This window comes from Marmota marmota, unplaced genomic scaffold (genome assembly GCF_001458135.2).
Source record: "Marmota marmota marmota unplaced genomic scaffold, marMar, whole genome shotgun sequence".
Taxonomy (NCBI): domain Eukaryota; kingdom Metazoa; phylum Chordata; class Mammalia; order Rodentia; family Sciuridae; genus Marmota; species Marmota marmota.
Genome location: NW_026000153.1, coordinates 7,967,676 through 7,987,827, shown reverse-complemented (window position 1 = coordinate 7,987,827; position 20,152 = coordinate 7,967,676). Strand labels below are relative to the sequence as shown.

Here is a 20,152-nt window from a genome sequence, read left to right as displayed (position 1 = left end):
GTAATAAAAAAAAAAAAAAAAAAAGTCATAGTATTTGCATGTAAACTATGCACAGCCTTCTATACACTTTAAAACAATTCTAGATCCATTGCTTATAATACCCAATGCAATGTGAATGCTAAATAGTTATTATGTTCAGTGTGTTAGTTTTTTCCAAACATTTTCCATCCTTTATTTGTTGAATTCATGGCTGCCGAATCCACAGATATGAAGGATCACTGAATACACACACACACACACACAACTATAATCTCTTTCTACTTCAGACACCAGACTTGTAGTTGTCCCCCCCCCCCATACAAACAGCCAACTCTCACTAATTGGGTGTTCTTTAGTTCAATCTACACACTGAAGCTAAGGTTATCCTCAGATCTCACAGGGTTTTTGATTTGTTTTGTTCTTGTGATGCTGGGGATTGAACCCTCATACATGCTGGGCAAATGTTCTACCACTGAGGAGCTACACTCCCAGCCCTTTTTAAAAATTACTTTTAATTTGAGGTAGGGTTCCCCTAAGTTGCCCAGGTGGCCTTGATCTGTCAATCCTCCTGCCTCAGCCTCCAGAGTAACAGGGATTATAGACAGTCATAAAACTACTCCCATTTTAGGTGGGGGCCACATATCCAAGCTTCCCATACCTCTGACCTACTGGCTAAAAACTGGAGGACCCCATTGTTCGGTAGTAGCTAGCACTGAGCAGTGAAATGCATGGCAAGGTCACAAGTGTTCTTCCAATTACTTTAGGGCCTTCTTTAAACCACTTTTAAAGTAAACAAGAAAGTGAAGGGTGGTAGTTAATCTATAGAAAATAAACAGAAGCAAAGGAGCTAATAGGAAAATACATTAAAAGAAAAAGATTAATGGGACTAACTCTTGACAGGGCCATTGATGTTGCTGTGAAGTTAGGAATTATGGTTCTAGGTGTCTCGGTTTGTCTGGGAAGGGAGATTCCTTTAGTAGCCCAGGGGCACTAAGGTAACTTCTGATCAGTTACTGACTCCAGTGTCCACATTATCATGGGATTGACTTGTAGATGAAGTCCCCCTAAACAGGAAGGCCACCATGACAGTTCTGGAGAGGACAAACTAAGTTCAAAGACCCCACCTCCTGACGTGAAGGAGGAGTTGAACACCTGATCGGCAAAGAGTGCAGCAGGTGGCCCCAGGTCTCCTGGTAAACATCGAACAGTAATAAACTTGGAGACAGCGTTGTCTCCTTGTCATTCTCTACTCAGAGACAGCTCACTCTCTCTCCTGAGAGTGCTCTCTGCTTGAGCCTCACTCTGCTCTTACTTTACTTTCACCTCACTTTCTCTTTACATTCACTATAATAAAGGTCTCTTGCATGACTTCTTGTGTCTGACTTTAAATTTTCTTTCATTGGAACACAAGAACTGTGGTTTGGACTTTCAGCTCCCTGCTTTCATGTGACAACATGACCTTTTCTCAGGCTTGATATTTTGCTCTAACTGCTCACAGAACTCAGGAAAGAGAGTTTACTTACTGTAAGTGTTTTGCTATAAAGACTCAGCAGCAGCACCTGCACAGGATCCGGTCTCGGGGAGGGGCACAGAGCTTCCAAGACCTCCCCAAATGCTCCTTGGAGGTATTCACTACCCTGGAAGCTCCAGGAGCCTTGTTGTTTAGGGACTTTGTGGAGGTTCTGTTACATAGGCATGATTAATTGCAGCATTGGCCACTGGTGACTAACCCAATGTCCAACTCCTCATTAGCTTAAGTTCAGGTATGGAGTGAAAGGGGGCTTATTATGAATGACAAAGAGTGTCCTCCCACCTCTATCACTCAGGAAATTCTTAGGGTTTTAGAAGCTCTTAGAAATAGAAACTAAGATCAAACATTTATTTCTTATTACGTCACAATATCGTGTGTGTTTGTGTGCGCGAGTATGTGTGCACATGTGCACATATTTGATGGCCCTGAAGCTCAATGCTCACAAACCAGTTCTCAGAAAAAGGAAATCTGTTTTATTCAGGGGCCAGCACCCTGGAAAATGAAAGGGGCTATACTATCTTCAAAGCTCCAGCTTAGGGAATTTGGGGTGCAAAAGGCTTTTGTAGGGAGGGAAAGAAAAAGCAGGAGGGCAATGGACAGTGCTGACCAGGGTCTTCCTCACCCAGGGTGTGTGTCTCCTTTTTTCTTCTTCTTCTTTGGTCGGAATATCCAATGGTCCTCAACCTCTTGGGGTTGTTCCTTTAGTTATTTAGACAGATTTCTTCCTTTTCTGCAAGCTAACCCTTACAGCAGTTTACATGTTTTGCATTAGTTAATGCCTAGAACTAAAGAATAAGGAATTGAGGGTCACAGATTTTCTGAGTTCTGTCAATCTAAAGAATGATTATGTAACAGTTAACATCTTAATCATTTAGATGAAGATTCTCTTTAGAATTTAGAATGCCAGGCAAAGGGAGGGGAAGCCATTTGCAAAGGACATGGCCACTGCTGCATATATTCATTATGCATATGCTCTGACAAAGGATTATTGAATGGGCCAGCCGGTACCCAATGCACTCTTTTTATAGTGTGACTTCTTCATTCTTCAGCTCCTAACTTTGGTTCACCTCTTAGCCCATTAGCATGAACATTCAAGTAATTTTATCGGGAAAGGTAGATGCATTTCTGGTGTGTTTTCTGAGTTTCTATTTATAAGAAAATGCATTTCTATGGCCTTCTCACAATCAACTGAGCCTAGAATTCTTGGGTCTGAAACTTTGTTAAAGGAGGAAAAACACTACTTTCTTGTCTGCTGGCATTTCGGGTTATAAATGAGAAATGGAGCTAAATTGATGTTTGTTTCTTTGCAGAAAACCTGTTTTTCTTATTTGGATCATAATTGATTTTTATCTTTATCCTAGTTGTTTGTCTTAATCCAAATGTCTAGATGTATGTCTCATTTCTTTGACTATGCATGGATTATGCAGAAAGTGTTCTTTTAGTATAGTTTTGATTATAACAGCCTTTTCTGCTTTTCCCAGGGTTTCCTTTAGAAATAATAAGTATTTGTAAATTGGTCATTATGTTTGTCCTTTATTGTCTTTTCACCCTCATTTTTTGTCCTTTTTTGCAAATTTTTTCTGCATTCTGAAAAATAAATTATATGATTTTTTTCTTTGTGTCACTGATCAATTTTTTTAATGTATTAGTTCTATTCTCCTCTGATATAAACTTAAATAATGCTATTATCATCTATTAAGAATCCTTGTCCTGGGGGCTGCGGTTGTGGCTTAGCAATAGAGTGCTCACCTAGCAAGTGTGAGGCCTTGGGTTCGAGCCTCAGCACCACATAAAAATAAATAAATAAAGGTACTGTGTCCAATTGTTGCTGTGAAGTTAGGAATTATGGCTCTAGAAAGAAAAGAGTCCTTGTCCTGTGCTGCCTCAGACCTTTGCATGGTTGCCAGGGTACCTAAACACTTCACATGCTGAGCATTTATGTAAAAACATTGAAAGAAAACATTACTAAGAGGGCCTGGTAAAAAGGAACAGTGCTTAGCATTACTGTGTTAATGGGTTTCCCAGATTAACATCTACATGCCAGCAGGCCCTCTGCAGACAGCAGTGGCTAGGAGAAAATGTGGGCAGGATCACCATTACTAGGAAGGTTTAAATTACTATTCTATGACCTTCTGGGTGGGGGTAGGGTGACCGCTTTCTTCCCCATATGCCAAAGTAGTTCCTGGTTTTAGTATCGAAAGTCCTGCATTTTAGGAGCTTTTCAAGTCAGGCAGTAGGGACTCTTCCAAGACAGCTTATTCTAATTTCCCAGGCTCTGATGGTAGTATTACCTCTCTTTGAATGAATATAGACTGCCAACACTGCCCATTTTTCCGTACAACAGTAACTGTGTGAACGCTTCAAATAGCCTTGACCTGTATTAAAACCCAAACCAATTCACTCCCATCTCTCTGGTTTCTATTTTAAATAATAATTCGCTGCAAAACCATTCCTCTTTACGTGCCATTCCTTTTGCATGGTACCTCTGCCCTTCTTTTGTTTCAAATACAGCTGATGCCACAGTATTGGACTTGATTAACTACAATGTCCACTTGGCGGCTTGATTAACTGCAAAGTCTACTTGCCCTCCTGGGCAGCAAGGACTTCCTGTTGTCATCGCAGAATGCAGCCTGGCTGTTTATGCTCACATCAGCGGTGAGGTCCGCTTCCCTTGGGGACGCAGTAGCTGTTTACTGCAGTGGAGCAAGAACAGCAGGAGGAGACCCATCCATTCTCTGCTTCACCTGGGTCCCCATGGCCCATATCAGAAGGAGCCACAGGATCTGTATTTCAGCCTTAGAGAGAAAGCTGAAAAGTGCAGGCAGGGAATGGGAGAGCCATGCTAAGGATCTGGAATATTCTCTCTTTTTCTGTGTGAAAGGTATAGACTTGAGGAGAGTTCAAGACACATTCTCTATGAGGACAAAGGTGGAATACTTTGTTCCCTTCCTGTCCTCTTTTTGTTTACATTCAGACAGCCCTGTGGAATCAAGAACTTATTATATCAAGCCTCTTTGCTATCCCTCATGTCTCCTCATTTTGCACACAGTGGGTGGGCAAACTACAGAGGTTGGGCCAAGTGAGCAAAATAGAGTTCAGCAAACTAACTGGGCAATCTCAAGCACCAGTGACGAGGCTCAGACTCTAGTTTTACACTTTGCTCATGGTGAAAGTTGGGGCAAATAAGCTATCTTCTCTTAATCGCTGCTTTCTCTTTTTTAAAGTGGAGGTGATGGTGCTACCCCTGTACAAGGTGGCAGTGAGGATGAAATATGGCAATCCATGAAAAGCACAGTGACCACAATGAAAGGGCAGAAAACTTTATCCTTAAGTTCTCCAAGACGTTCAAGTGAAACTTGGATTCTCTTTTCCTTCTACTTGTGGGCACCAACTTCTTTCCACATTTTAAAGCTCAAGAGCATTTATAAAAGGTCATAGGCAGCCGGGTGTGGTGGTGCACACCTGGAATCCCAGCAGCCCTGGAGGCTGAGGCAGGAGGATCATGAGTTCAAAGCCACCCTCAGCAACTAGTGAGGCCCTAAGCAATTCAGTGAGAATCTGTCTCTGAATAAAATACAAAATAGGGCTGGGGATGTGGCTCAGTGGTTGAGTGGCCCTGAGTTCAATCCTGGTACCTCCCAAAATAAAGGTCATAGACATGGCTGATACTGAACAAACAAAGGGAGACCCAAGATTGATGAGCAGAACCAGCTTAGTACTAAGACAAAAGTACCCGGCTATCACCTATCTCCGTCGGAGAGCAGGGCAGAGAGCTCCTGCTTGGCCTGGGCTTGCCAAGCTCCTTGTAGCTCAGAGGCAGCTATTATGTAAATACTGCATTGACTTAGTATTTTCACTCTCTCCAGTTTTATAAAGAGGATGTGAAGGTAGGTGTATAAGGAGAGCTAACCTTGAGTGCCTCCTGTACAGCAAACACTTCCACACTCACTGAAATGTTTACTTCTCAGAATGAACCTGGGAGTTTTGTTTTAATAATTCCACTCAAGAAAAGAAGAAATGGTGACTCAAGAGAAGTGACTTATCTAAAATCAAAAGCAAATGTGTGCCAGGGTTAGGCCTTAAACTTAAGCGTGAATCCAAACTCCCAAGCCTTCGTGACTTGACAAGCTGCCTGATCAACTAACAGATGCTACGTGAACCCATGCCAGTTGCCAGGCGAGACTCTCCAGGCCTTCCAACCACGGATTTTCCTTCTCAGGGACAGTCTTGCCTGGAGTGTTGCTCGTTTTTTTCAGTGACATGGATACAGGAACCGGTTCTGGGGGACCAGCTTTGAGAACAGGCCCCATTTACCCACAAGACAACTCACCTAACCTCCTTGGGCCTCGACTTCCTTATTTAAGAGACTAGAAAATAACATTTCTCTCATGGGATAGTGTCAGGATTAAGAGCTGACAACTACACAAATACTTTCAATCCCTATAGCACTTTAGACAGTGTTAAGAATCACTAGCATCGTTTCCAATGCTGTGCCTCCTCCAAGAGTTGGGGGGGGGTGGTGGTGGCAGTAGTTTCTATGCAACAGGAAGTTCTCTCCTGGAGCCCAAATGATAAGGACTATTAGAGGAAGTGGCAGAGTCCTGACTTCACCAGATGCAAATAGAAAATCCGAGTGGCCTGGGTTCTTCCTTATGCTTTATGGTGGAAGAGCTATCCCAGCTGCCGTGTGCAAAGAACAATAAGGAAACAGAGTCCTTGAGGAAATGCCATCAAGAGAACTGCCTCAGTGGCATGGGCACCTGGAGGGAGTGGCAGTCTAAGTTCTTTAGAATGGGAAAGTTTGAGGATTCTGCCAGGGCTCAGGGGCAAAGGTCATTCCTGCCAACACAGTTGTAGCTCAGGTGTTGATCTGATGACTTTGTCTGTCTTCTTCAATAACCTGCCATCATTCTACATTCCACACTATTTAACAAACATTTGTTATATACTAGGCTCTAGAGTTAGGGAAGTGAATGAAACTCACAGGTTTCATGCCTCATGAAATGTACCTTCTAGCAGGGGAGACAAATATACAGCCCAGCAAAGAAATGGTAAGATAATTTCAGGTGGTAATGAAGATTTACAAAGAAAATACATGACTGTGGAGTTGTATCCAGCAAAGGGCTGGTCAAAGGTCCTTTAGATGGAGGAGTTGGGAAAGACATTCTGAGGAGGGGAGAATGAAGCAATAAGAAGGAACCAATGCTGGGTGTGGTGGCACACACCTGTAATCCCAGTGGCTCAGAGGTTGAGGCAGGAGGATCACGAGTTCAAAGCCAGCCTCAGAAATGGTGAGGCACTAAGCAATTCAGTGAGAACCTGTCTCTAAATAAAATACAAAATAGGGATTGGGAATGTGGCTCAGTGGTTGAGTGACATTGAGTTCAATCCCTGGTACCCCCACAAAAAAAAAAAAAAGAAAAAAAAAGGAACCAGCCAGGTGAACTGGTCATTCTTCCTTTGTCCCCATGCATGCTCTACTCCAATCTTATTCTGAAACAGCATCACCAAGAATCCCTAATCCGCTGGTTTCCCATGAGATTTGGCCAATGGGAGACACAATGGCAGGAAGAGGAAGAGATTGGGGAATTGATTCTCTTACTCTTCCCTTACTTAGGGTCTGAGCCTTGGCCAGCTCCTATGGGTGAAGGGCTCTTCCATGACCCCAGTTTTTCTGGGCTCCAGGAACTTATCTCCTCCCATCCCTCCCCTCAGTCAGTCCCTGTGGCCATAGACGTAGTAATGGCTTCTCACTATTGCTCCTCTCTAGGTTTCTTACACTTCTGATTGTTCCCTCGGCCCTACCACATACCTATCCCTTTATTAGAGTTTCTCCATTAAAAAATATGGAGTGAATTATGCTTCTTGCTAGGATAGCCACATGTAACTTCTAAAGGTGCAGCTTCAAGCCATTCCTGGCAGAGAGAACATCAATCTTACATGGATCAACTAAAAACAATGGTAACTAACCTTGGTGAGATTATTTCATAAAGTAGGAAGCATTTTGAACATATATTATTGCATTTAAATATTGTGATGACAGAGTTTGGGCAGGGATTATTCTCCTTTTATAATCTAGGGACCTGAGGCTCTAAGAAATAAAATGAGTTATCAAAAGTTGATATGGGCAGTTGACACTAGAGCTCAATCCTAAACTCACGCTTCTTGCTCCCAGTCCAGGCTTCTTCCCCCACTAAGTGAAGGCAGGTGGTAAAGAGATTTGGGGAACATTATTTAGGAATTTATCAGTTTAATAGTAGCTCTCAGAATCTGTCATATTTAACAACTCTCCAACCATAACCTTAAGTTCAGTCATAGCCACAGGGACCTTCAGAAGCACAGGAATTCCTCTCAAGGTCAAGGGTAACCAAGCCACTTATCAAACCACTATGGGGACAGCCATGTGATTAAGCCTCTCAAGCTGACAGTTTCAGAGGATATGCAATTATAACTTCCTCAAAGTGTATTTTTCTTCTAATATGTGTATGTCATCATGAGCAACCTATTTTAAAGGTACTAGAGAAACTAGATATTTACAAGAATCATTTGATAAAAAAATATTAATTGACATCTTGAAATTCAAATAACTAGTGTATGGTCAATGCATTTGAAGTTGAGATTTTGATACAAATGGCTTTCTTAAACTGGAGCCTACCTCCATAGTTATAAGACCGTCTTTATCAGCCATATCATTCTAGGATTAACAGTAAGAATTTCTTCCCCAAAGTGGAATCAGCCACAGAAAATCCAATTTCTAGCAGTAGATCATTCCTTCCCACACTCCCACCAGCCGTCCTCCTCATTAACTTATCATTTGCAGTTTAAAATATCTACATGCACCTCTCCAATATTCCAATAGTTAGTCCTCCGGGGGTTTACAAGCCAGATTGAACATCTGGATTTTGCAGCGAATCCTAAAGGTCACCAGATTCAGAGTGGTAGAAGGAGATGGATAGATGGGCACAAGACAAAACGCAGCCACCGAGACAAACGGCTCCTGCTGGCCCGGGCCAGCCTCTGAAAACTCAGACGCATCAGACCACATGGGTATCTGCTGAGGGATGAATTGTTATATGGCTTTGGAAAAAGTCAGTGTTTCCTTTTCTTTCACTCCCACTTGGCATTTTGGAGCCTGCTGTCAGGATTCACACCGATTTTTGGCTTGAATTCTAGGGCTTTTTTTCCCTACTACAGTTGAGCTTAAAGAAAAATAGCACCAAGAAATTGTTAAGAAGAAAGGAAATCATGCTCCAGATGGTTTTAAAGATATTTAACCTGACCCAATGCCGCCCCCAAAAGTCTTTCATTTATAAAGCATTGGTCTTGAAAGCAACTTTCCTTTGGTCTTGAAAGCAACAACTGAAAAACTGTTCTACACGTTCCTAAGACAGCACCTTAGCATGTGTGGGGGCGCATTTGTATACTGATGAAGAGATGATGCATTTGTTCTTAGAGATGACACAGAATCTGACTGATGATCTTCCAGTTCCTTCACTTTTGCTCTGATGAAGGACATCTCAAAAAATGAGAGATGGCGAAATTTGATGTCCCAATGGTCTAAAGGTTCTGATACACCTGCTTTGAGAAACCTGGGTTTTCCTTCACCGTGTTAAATTGTTGAGGGAGATGAAGCCCCAGGCAATGGGGGAATATGGAAAAGACAGATGCTGCCAGCAGTGAGGAGCCTGGGAAGCTGCACTTGCAATGTGATTTTAGTTACAGGTTACACAAGACCTGAACTCAGATGAACTTAAGCAAAAAAAGAAGTACCAGGGATTTCTGAGAGTGCTCAGGCGCAATGTACAGATGCAGGGACCAGGGCAGTGTGCAAGGGCAGGGGCCCAAGACCTGTGCCTCGACATCATCAATGGCTTTCATCCTTGGCATGAACCTGCCTGGTTTTACTTCATTATGTCCTGGAACACACACATTTTCCCTGTGAGGCAGGGAATGTGGCCACAGGCAATTTGAATTCCAATCGCATAAGAATCTAACCTTTTCTCTTTGTTCCAGTTAGAATAAACCTCGGGGAAGTAATCAGCTTGGGTTCAGCTTGGGTCCCATTGTTGTCCCTTGACCCATCACTGATTCCAAGCTGACTGTGACATCCCAGTCTGGGTTTCCCTGGAAGAGAAGATCAGTGTGGAAAAAAATAAGAGAGTGTGAGCATAAGCAGTCTTGAAGGACAGTGGTGCAAGTTTGAAGGTAAAAACAGTCTACTGCGGCAACGAGAGGAGGCTTAACTGGATGAGTTGACTCACACTAATTCCACTAAATACGTCAAACAATGTGCAATTCAAAGATAGAACAGAAGACAGACTTCTCATTGCACTTCAAATGAGCACAAGTGGCCTGTAGACGTTGCATGATGTGGTAAGCCACCGTGCCAACTTTGTACCCATGTGTCACCCTCTGTCTAGGACACTACTCTCCCTTGGGTCCTGGAGCATAGCAGGCTCCTCCACCTCCAAAGGTTTAATGTAGCTCCTTCATTGTGCCTCCAAAGTTCCCCCTTGTTACTTGCATGGCTAAGACCTTGTCATCCCTCAGAGCTGTGGTCCTCAGGCGTCACTGAGCACCCTACGTAAGTAAGCCTCAGTCTCTTATTCTTTATCACTTTGTTTAGTTTTTACGATACTTACCAGTTTGTAATTGATATATTTGTTTGCTTAATAGTTCATTCTGGCCTCTCTGATAGACAGACTGTAAGCTTTTCAAGGGTTGGTACAATGTCAGAGTCATTCATTACTACTCCAAACACCTGTGAATGTCCCCCTCCCACTGAGAGGCTCAATAAGTGTTGAATGGATGGATAAATAGATGGACACATTGTCCAGATGAAAGCAGCAGCAAACAAAGAACAAAAGGAAAAATGAAAACCAACCTAAAAAGTAGTGAGAGGGTTGCAGAGTAGAGGGTCAGAGGGCGGGAGGGTGGCAGCGGGGGACGGGTAGGGGCTGCTGCACGACCCTCATAGGACTGCTGAGATCCCAGCACCAGGGAGCACTGTTTCCATAGAATACAATGATCCTGGGCTCCTCGGCGTTGGTATGGTCTAGCCCACATCCTCCCACAGTGTGGCACCTCTCAGTGTCTCAGGAACAAATGAATCAGTCCCAGAAAACCACAGGGCTTTTGGTATGCCTCAAACTTCAGAGAAGTACTTCTTAAACCATCTGTGAGGAAGGAGCATTGTTACAAAATTATTTCCCAATTCATTACTCACCAAAACGTTCATAAACCACAATACTTTAAAAAATGCAAAGAGAGGAAATAACTAGAGACATACCAAATAAAAGGTCACATTTGGAAATAGATTGAACACACATAAAATCACTGTGCAATTAGTACATATGAAAACGTAAAAACATTTTGAACTTCTGTACATTGCAGATCAATAAGAGTTTAGAGATAGACACTGGTTCGTGAGCCACAGGTGGTGTCTATGTTTTAGGGAGAAGTCAAATCGGAGTGAAGGACCTGGCACTAGACTGGGCTTAACCATACCCTTTCATTGAGTCTTCCTGGTAATCCTGTGAGGAGGGCCCGGTGAAGTGAGAGAGGCAGGATGGTAAGAGCAGAGTCAGATACTGGCTTTATTTACAATCTTGAAACTTTTTTATTACGAATCATTTTTAAAATTAACTTTAGTTTTACTAAAACAGCATATTAAGATTTTTTTTCTTGATCATTTAATTTTTTAATACCCCCTTAATTTTTGTGTCCAAGGTAAATCCCTCCCTTTCCCTAATCCAAGCCCCGTGTGGAAGGACATAAGATTTTCCAATACATACAGAAAGCAGGCCACAATACCATAAATAAATAGCTGAGGCCTTACCACAGTCCTAACCCCGAACCCCTACCCTTTCTACTGTACCACCCTTCACCTCAATGCTGAGCTTCCAGCCTTCACTCAGTCATTCACTTGCAATGACATCAAGGGTTGACATTGAGTGTGTGCTCCAGGGGTAGCTGATGAGGAGCCAGTCTGGAACACTGAGTGGGAGCCAAATGATAGGCAATCCTGAAAGTAGAGCTGAGGGGCTGGGGTTGTGGTTCAGTGGAAGAATGCTTGCCTAGCATGTGTGAGGCACTGGGTTCAATTCTTAGCACCACATATAAATAAATAAATAAATAAACAAACAAACAAACAAATAAATAAATAAATAAAGGTCCACTGACAACTAAAAAATATATTTAAAAGAAAGAAAGTGAAGCTGAGGAATGTAGATTTTATCTGGAGTTACTGGGGCATTCTAGAAGTGGCATGGTCAGATTTAATATTAAGAAAGTTCACTCTGAGTGTATTTGGGTGAATGGGTAGAAAGGAAGGGACAGACTGGGTGCCGAGTTCATTGAAGGATGAAGTCCAGGGAAGTCCAAGGAGAAGACGGAAAGGAGAGTGAAGACCTGGTCCCATTGGAAAGGGTTCTTCTCGTTAGCATCATGAGGGCTCAGAGAAGGAAAGTTGCCCCTGCTGCTCCCAGACTGTGCCTGTCCGTGTTCATTGGATGAGCACAGACCCACTGGGGACACCGAGTAATCTGTGACTGTGTGTATGGGGTGGGGGAGGGATAAAGAGGAAAACTCACTAATGAGAATGTGGAGTGAGGAAAACGGGTGCAAGGAGACATGGAAATGCAAGAAACTGGTAAAGGAAAGAGCAGAAGGCAGGCAGCATCTGCGAGCTCAAGGACAGGAGGAAGGAGGAAGGCGGGAGTAGGCGGAAACAGCAGTCAGATTCTCAGCGGCACTAAAATTGTCCCTGCCACTTGGCAGGAGTCAGTTCAGACGTCGCAGATCCAAGAACCTTGTCCTTTTGCCCATTCATATAACTGCACAAGGAGCCAATTGGGGAGATTATGGACCAAAGGATTCCTTGGCAAATATCCCTTCTACCTTCAGTGGTGTTTTAAGCCCTCAAAGCATTGTTTATTGAAGTAATGACAATGGCCATGAATTATTTCTGCCAGAGTGGACTGCAAGACATTCAGTGTGGCTGATTAAAAAAGTACATGAAGTGCAGTTTAAACATACATAATGCCTCTTAGAAAAAATCAATTTAGAATCTAAATGAACATATGATGGATAGTGTGACTCAATCTTTAAAGATCTGAAATGGAACTCATTTTATTACTGTCCACTTTTATAATGAAAAAGAAAAACCTCTTATACCATGCCACCTTTACAATTCTCTGAGCTTTTTCACTTTCATTATTCATTTAATTATTTCAAAAATCCTATAAAGCAGAAAGGGCAGGGATTATTATTCTTATTTTGCAGAAGTGAAAACAGAGACCCAGAGAGGTACAGAAAATTGTCCCACACGTGCTAAGTGTAGAGCTGGACCTGGACCTGACTCTCTTGATCATGAGTATTCTTTCCATGGATTTCCAGTGTTCCACTCTAAGCAAGCTATAGACAGGCTTTTTTGGAAGGACATCATGTTGATCATCTCGTTATCCTTTCCTGGGGACCTGATGAAAGATGATTGTCCAAGGATCATGGACTTACATGGGAGACAGCGGCAGAGGGGTCACACTCACTTATCACTCCAAGGCTTTGAGTAAGATGCTAACTTCCAGAGTCTCTTAGCTAAAAAAGGGTAGCAGGTGTCCCTATCTCAGTAGGTTATTGCAAAACGTTATTGTCCTGCAGGAAGTGGAAGACTAAAGGGTGAGACACAGGATCCAGCAAATGTGACTGGAAGGGATGAAAGGCGGAAACTCAAGGTATTAGTGTCTTTAAGGAGGATCAGGTCTAGAGTGTATGTCAGGAAGGTGAAACAGAGGCCTACTATTCAAACTTAGAATGAGTCTTACAAGCACCTGGAAGGCAGGAGCAAGAATCCCTTGTTGAGCACTAGGTTCTATCTCCCTATGTGCCAGGGGCTGTGTGGCACACATTTGAGAATAGTGTTTATTCAACAACTATTTGATTTTTTAAAAAATTATATATAACATGGAATGATAGGGCAGAGGGGTTGGAGGGGAATGGAGGGGGCATAGGGTAATTAATGATGGTTGAATGTGATGATTGTTCTAGGACACAAATTGGTGTGAGTATACTATGTATACAACCAGAGATATGAAACAACTACTGTTCAACACCTGCTATGTGCTGAGCACTGTTGGAGGGATGTGAGTGAGGGATGGCCCTGGAGGTCCCTCCCCCCACCCCTTCCAGGGTGCTAGCAGGAACAGAGACCAAAGCAAACAGGCACTTATCTCTGGAGTCTAATGAAGTTACTTGGCTTCCAGCAAGTTTCTAATTTATATAATCCCCCCCCCCACCTTTATAAATATGCAGAATGTGGCACTATTGTGGCCTTCTCACCCTTATACATTTTCCTCTAGTGCACTCTCATTTGTATTTATGTCGCATGATACTTGTGGCAATTGTGTCTATGCCTCTGTTTGAGAACCCAAAGCTACCATTCCTGTGGATGAGGGAGATGACAAGAAATTGTGTGAGCTATTCTGTCATCTCATCCTCCCAACTTTATCCTAACTCTCCAGCTGTGCACCCCTGCCGGCAAGAGATGTTGGAGCCTCCTCCAAGTGTGTCTTATAGAAAACCACCAGCCCTCTCCCCATACACAGCAATGCCAATGGGTAGCGATCTTGTCATGGATAGTTTGGGGACCCTAAGGACAACATCTTCCAAATTATAATGTGGTGGTAGACAGACACTGCAGAGTACAGCTGGGCTTCTAGGAAGATCTCTAAATGGGTCATTACTCTGTGGGCTGGAGACACTCTGAGAGCTTGATCAATGAAGGCACTGTAAAGAATAAAAATGGTGAAGACATGATTCTAGTCTGTGAGTAGTTGACAAACTAATGAGGAGGAAGGGATGTGGGATGTGTGGGATGTGAATATTCACCTTCCTTACATTTCTGGCTCGGGTCCCCTCACCTGGGTGCTCTCAGTTACTCCAATGGGCTTCTGCCGTCATCTCCAGGCTTGATCAATCCCCAGAACCTCGGTTGCCTGGCTGGGTCTCTCTTCTGTCTTCTGAGCAGCACACCCTTCCGTTCAGCTGCCTCCCAGGTATCTCTGCATGTGTTCCAGAGACACTGACAATTCTTCCTTCCCTCCTCAGTCTTCACTTAGATCATCACCGTCAGTCCTGCTGCTCAGGCTAAGAACCAAGAATCAATCACCCTCGATCTTTCCCTCGTCCTTTCTTCCTACGACCAATCTGTCACCAAGCCCTGCCAAGCCTTGCGTTTCTGGCCCCGCAGCCTCCCTTTCCACACCCCCCTCTGCCTTAGATCCAGCCCCAGACTTCTCAGCTCATGCTCATGGTAGTTTACTGACTTTTGTTAAAGAAAAAAAAATTTCTGGCCTCTTGTCAAAGTCAATAAGGAAGACTTTACTGAAGGCAGTGGGCCCATTGCATGACAGGTATGAGACTGCTGCAGTGGAGTCTCCAAGTGGTGGGCAGAGGTTGAATTTGCTGTGTGAATACAAGACTAGTGAAGGAGGGGCAGGCTGGGGGGAGGGTCAGTGGGTGGAAAATTTCAAAAAGGAGTAAAGGGAGGTCTGGCTAAACTGACTCCACAGGATTGTTGCTGAGGGCAGGGCAGGTGGTAAGATACGGGGAGTAGAGGATGCGGAATTTGATTGGATAGTAGGGGTGGTCAGATACCAAGGGTCAGTGTACCCAGATGGATTCTCGCTAAAACTAAATGAACAGAGGCACTGGACCAATGGCAGAGCCCACTCCCATGAGCCCTCCCTGCCCTCCCCACCCTGCCCAGCTGTGATCTTCTTGTATGCATTTAAGCAGATGACTCTCCAGTCCCCAGTGGCTTGTAGGAAAAGGGCCAGCCTGCAAGCATGGCTCAGCTCTCTCTCTTAATCATCTCTCCCACACTCTTCCTGGAAGGGATTTATGTCTCCCTGGCCCCACTGATATCCTCACCCATCAGCAAACCTAACTTGCCATTCGGGACTGAGTCTGGAAACCTTCCTGATACGCCACCTTCTCCTTCTCCTTCCACCTTCTTCCTGCCCACTTCCAAGGTCCAGTCACACTGCTGCCACAAAAATCACTGTCTCAAGATCCCCTGCTAAGGAGGGTCGGGATTCTAAAAGCATCCTTTTATTTATCTTTGCATGCTTATTTCCTATTAGATTGTGAGCTCCTCAAACAGCTCTCTGTATTTTTAGGGCCTAGAAATTGATCCATAATAATATTAATAAAAACAGTGAATGGCCACGATACCTCTCACTCACATAGTGCTTCCTCTGTTTTTATACACATGTGCATTTTCAAAAAAAGAGAAATCTCCACAAGAATCTGTGAAATAGATGCTGCTGTTATTCCAGTTTTACAGATGAAGAAAATGAGGCAAAAATGTTAACTGACCAGGCAGATACCACCCTGCTAGTGTGTGACTGTGCTGAGTTTCCAACTCAAGGCAAGAATCCCTGCTCTCGGCCACTAAGCTCTCTCTAGCACCACACATGGGCACTGAGCCAATTTTGGACATGGTCAACTGAACCAGGGATTAAAATGCCAGGGCCAGGGTGACAAGGAAGAAAGAAATGGCTAAAACCAAGGCTATGGTGGCACACAACCACAAGGTGAATGTCATCAGTGTGTCTGCTGAGTGCAGATGGTGGTGGAGGTGGAGGGTGTGACCAGCAACTCCAGAAAGAGGCCACTTCTTGAGGGGGACACAAGAGAGCCAAGCATGGCTGAAGAATGATGGAGTAAGAATTAATCCAAGGGAACAGGATGCTTCTCTTGGAAGTTAAAGGTATTTTTTATTACCTGGTTCTGCTCTCAGGCCTACAGTATGACTTTCATAGGCCCTGGGCACTTTCACCTTAGTGGGCCCCTTCCCCCTAAATAGCACTAATCATTCACATTTTATAACCTTGTTGGTATAAAGATAAACTTATTAATATTATAAGTTGAAATATTTTATTTGACCTAAAAGTTCATTTGTTTTCCTTCTGATGATTAAAAAAGAAAAAGGGTTTTTTTTTTAATGGCCTTGAAAGTACTGTGGGCGCTGGATATGGTACCTTCTGTGCCTAATGAGGAAACTGGCCCCAACTCCTCTCTTAATCATGCACTTCAGCCAGACCCTTGGAAGTTCTCTCTCAGGATTGGAGTACAGGATTAGTCCTCAAAATGATCACATTTCTTATTTGCAAAGTGAGAAAATAGGCTATATCACTCCTGAGGAGCTTTCTGACTGAGACTTACATTCCATTTGTTGCTTGTGAGGTACTAACAACTCCTAAATCTCTTTTGAGGTTATCATCTTATTTAATTCTCACAATTTCCTATTGTTCACATAAGGAAACTGAGGCTGATGGAGACAGGCTTCTGGCTTCACAGCTCACATGTGGTAGAGGCTGAGGAAAGCCCCAGTCCTCTACCTCTCATCACTGCTCAATAGCAGAAGGTTTGGCCTGGGGAAGAACCCCTGGGAGGAGAGAGCTGCTTACACGCATGTGTGGTTTCCATGGTCACGCAGACGGGTCATGAACTTGGAGTCCACCGCATGGTGGAGTGGGAGTCCACCTGGGGTTCATTTAGCTACTTAACTATGATTTACTAGTGGTGGGGATAGAACCCAGGGTGTCCAGCATGCTAGTCAAGTGCTGAGCCACTGAGCTTTAACCCCGGCTTGCAAAGTAGATTTATTTCAGCTTTTACTATTATCATTGTCATGCATTCTGGGAGAAAGAGTGTCAACAAATGAATTTGTGGGGAGTGGAGGGCACAATTCAGTTCACAGAGTTTCTCAAATACAAATACAAGAAGTGGGCATAAAAACATTTGAGAAAAGAAACAAAAATTCAGTGAGGAAATTCATATTTTAAAACAACTTCATAGGGGCTGGGGATGTAGCTCAGTGGTAGAGGGCTTGTCTAGAATGTGTGAGGTGGCACTGGGTTCCACCCTCAGCACCACATATAAATAAATAAATAGATAGATAGATAGATAGATAAAGGTACTGTGTACATCTACAGTTAAAAAATTTTAAAAACACCTTCATAAAGAGCAAATATTTGGTTATCAAATGATTGATTTCTTAAGTTAGATTTTTTTTCCTTTTCTTTTTGTCTTTTATTTATTTATTTTTCTACTTAAGGTTAAAACCAAAGCCCTCTCACATGCCAGGAAAGTGGTCAACCATTGCACTGCATCCTTAGCCCTTTTTATTTTTATTTCAAGACAGTGTCTTGATAAATTGCTGAGGCTGACCTTGAACTTGGGGTCTTCCTGTCTCAATACCCCGAGTCACTGTGGCTGGGTGTGTGCCACCACACCAACCTCCTGGGTTTGCTTTTTGCCCTTGTCAGTGTCTACTAGAGGTGGTGAGCTGGGTTCTGACCCTGAGCCCTCATCTCAGTCTTTTTTCAGAACCTACATGGCCGGTCAGGGTGAGGGGTTCAGCTTGGACCCATCTGCAAACACTGCAGTTTTCAGCCACTGGAGTGTTGTGGGCTCTCTGCTGGGTCTGAGTGGAACAGGGGAAGGAGAGAAAGTGTACATGGTCACACTCCCACTAGCCTAAGAGTTGAATAGAAGGCAGCCATGGTAACAAAGTGACAGGAGAGCAGGGTGCTGCGAGCAAGACCACACAAGGACAGCGGGAAGGGGGAAAACCAAGGTCCTGCCTCCTTCCCTCGGAGCTAGGCTGGTTTCCCCTCTTGCTTCTTTACCCTATACAAACACAGCTCTATAGCACCTAGGGAGGCTGAGGCAGGAGGATCTCGAGTTCAAAGCCAGCCTCAGCAACTTAAGGAGGCACTAAGCAACTCAGTGTGACCCTGTCACTAAATAAAATACAAAATAGGGCTGGGGATGTGGCTCAGTGGTCCAGTGCCCCTGAGTTCAATCCCGGAATCCCCTCTCCCCCGGTATTCCCTCTCCCCCAAGAAAACAAAAACAAAACAAAATGTAGCTCAGTGGTGAACCTTAGCATGCTCAAGGCCCCGGGTTCCATTCAAGAGAGAGGGAGAGATCAGGAATAAAAACATATAACGACAAAAATGATCTGAGTCTATAATTTCCTAATAAAACTGTTCTAGTTGGCCTGATTCTAGTCAGATGAACCTTCTTTCCCCTCACTGTTGGCCAGGCTAATAAGAAAAGCAGCACACTGAGGAAGTTTAGGCATGAATTTTATCACTCCCTGGACAGTTCCAGGCAATAGAAGGGGAGGTATTACTATGAAGTTTTAAAACTCACACTACTTTGAAATTATCACGTAAGAATTGTCACAGGGGGACCCAGTAAGACTGCGATTTCTCCTTGTTTTACACCGCAGGACTGAAAAGGGAGTTGAAGGAGATTAATTACATTCCCTGCTAATCAATGCAAAGACATATTTTTCTGCTTCTCCATCTCATAATTTTTATTTCATCTAGTTTGGGCTTTTTTAGGGTTGCCAGATGTCCCAGTTTCAGTGGGACAATCCTGCGTTTTGAAGGTACGTCCCATCTGCTCTTGAAAATATTTCTGTTCACTGCTCTCTCGTCGGCTGTAGGGTTTTTAGAGCTGCCAGCCAGAGTACGGCTGCTGCAGAGAAGATGATAAATTATTGTAACACTATAAAAAAAAAATCACTCACATCCACCACTACCTCACCTCAGCAATGCTGTGAATTAATTCTGCAAGAATGTTTGTCATGAAAGGTGAAATCTCCGAATCTCCAGATGGGAATTTGGAGCTCTTTCCACAATGGCTTCGAGAAGATGCAGAGCAGGCAGGCAGGAATATGTGGGATGATTGCAGGACTAGCCATTGTAACATCTGGCTCCATGTTTCTGGAAAAGTAACTTTGGGTCAGTAAGTTCAGAGAACAAACGGTTGTTTGAGCATTTACTGTCTAGCTGATGTATAGTTGTCACTTTAGATAAAAATGCCTGAATTATTTCTAGAGTAACTTGGCTGACATAGGTTTTATTCCCATTTTTATTCCCATAGATAAGGAAGTTGAGGCTCAGATCCACAAATCCAAAACTCCTGGTGCAAAACCCCATGGCAGATGTCTCACTCTCTTCACCTGTTAGGCAGAAATAATAATCATCTATAGTTTGTAAGGTTTGAAACAGAGGCTGATGAACAGATTCTCCTAAGGTCTCTGCCAGGGTTCTAGTGATACCCTAGAGGACTTGGAACTGAAGGCCCTGTCTATGGGAGGTTTCAAATGGCCAAGTTGCACTGAGCAAACATTCTCAGCTGCTTTTTAACTTGGCCTTAAACTAGATGTCAAGCCGGGCACTGGCAGAGACAAGCTACCTGAATTTAGGGCCCTGGACCCAAATTATTTTTTTGCTTGGTTTTCTTCTATTCCTCATTTCTTGCAATTGAGGCATGGAGTCTGCTGTACCTCAGCTGTCATCTGAGTAGGGCCACCAGTCACACCACTCACAGCCTCTGTATGTCAGGGAGAGTGAGATGATCATCATTCTTCTGACAGAGTGAGGGCCTGACAGCAGATGAACCACAGTTCCAGGCAATGCGGAGATGCCCGAGCCCGTGCAGGGGAAGTGGTACACCAAGAGGCAATTGAGAATGTTCTGGAATCCTTCAGAAAAGGCACTGAATGGTTTCATTAACATACATTGTCTAGTTTTCATCACGCCAGTAGGAAAGAGAGTCCGT

The 20,152-nt window shown here is 43.6% G+C and overlaps 1 protein-coding gene across 2 annotated transcripts in view; it reads right to left on the bottom strand.

The window, feature by feature from the left end:
- Itprid1 (ITPR interacting domain containing 1) overlaps positions 1–14,789 on the bottom strand; it is a 152,663-nt gene extending 137,874 nt beyond the window's left edge. For both annotated transcript variants that reach the window (XM_048786427.1, XM_048786425.1), the window contains exon 1: positions 14,428–14,789. The gene's annotated coding sequence lies outside the window, so the exon portion shown is untranslated. The remainder of the gene's footprint in view (positions 1–14,427) is intronic.
- Positions 14,790–20,152: the final 5,363 nt, after the last annotated feature.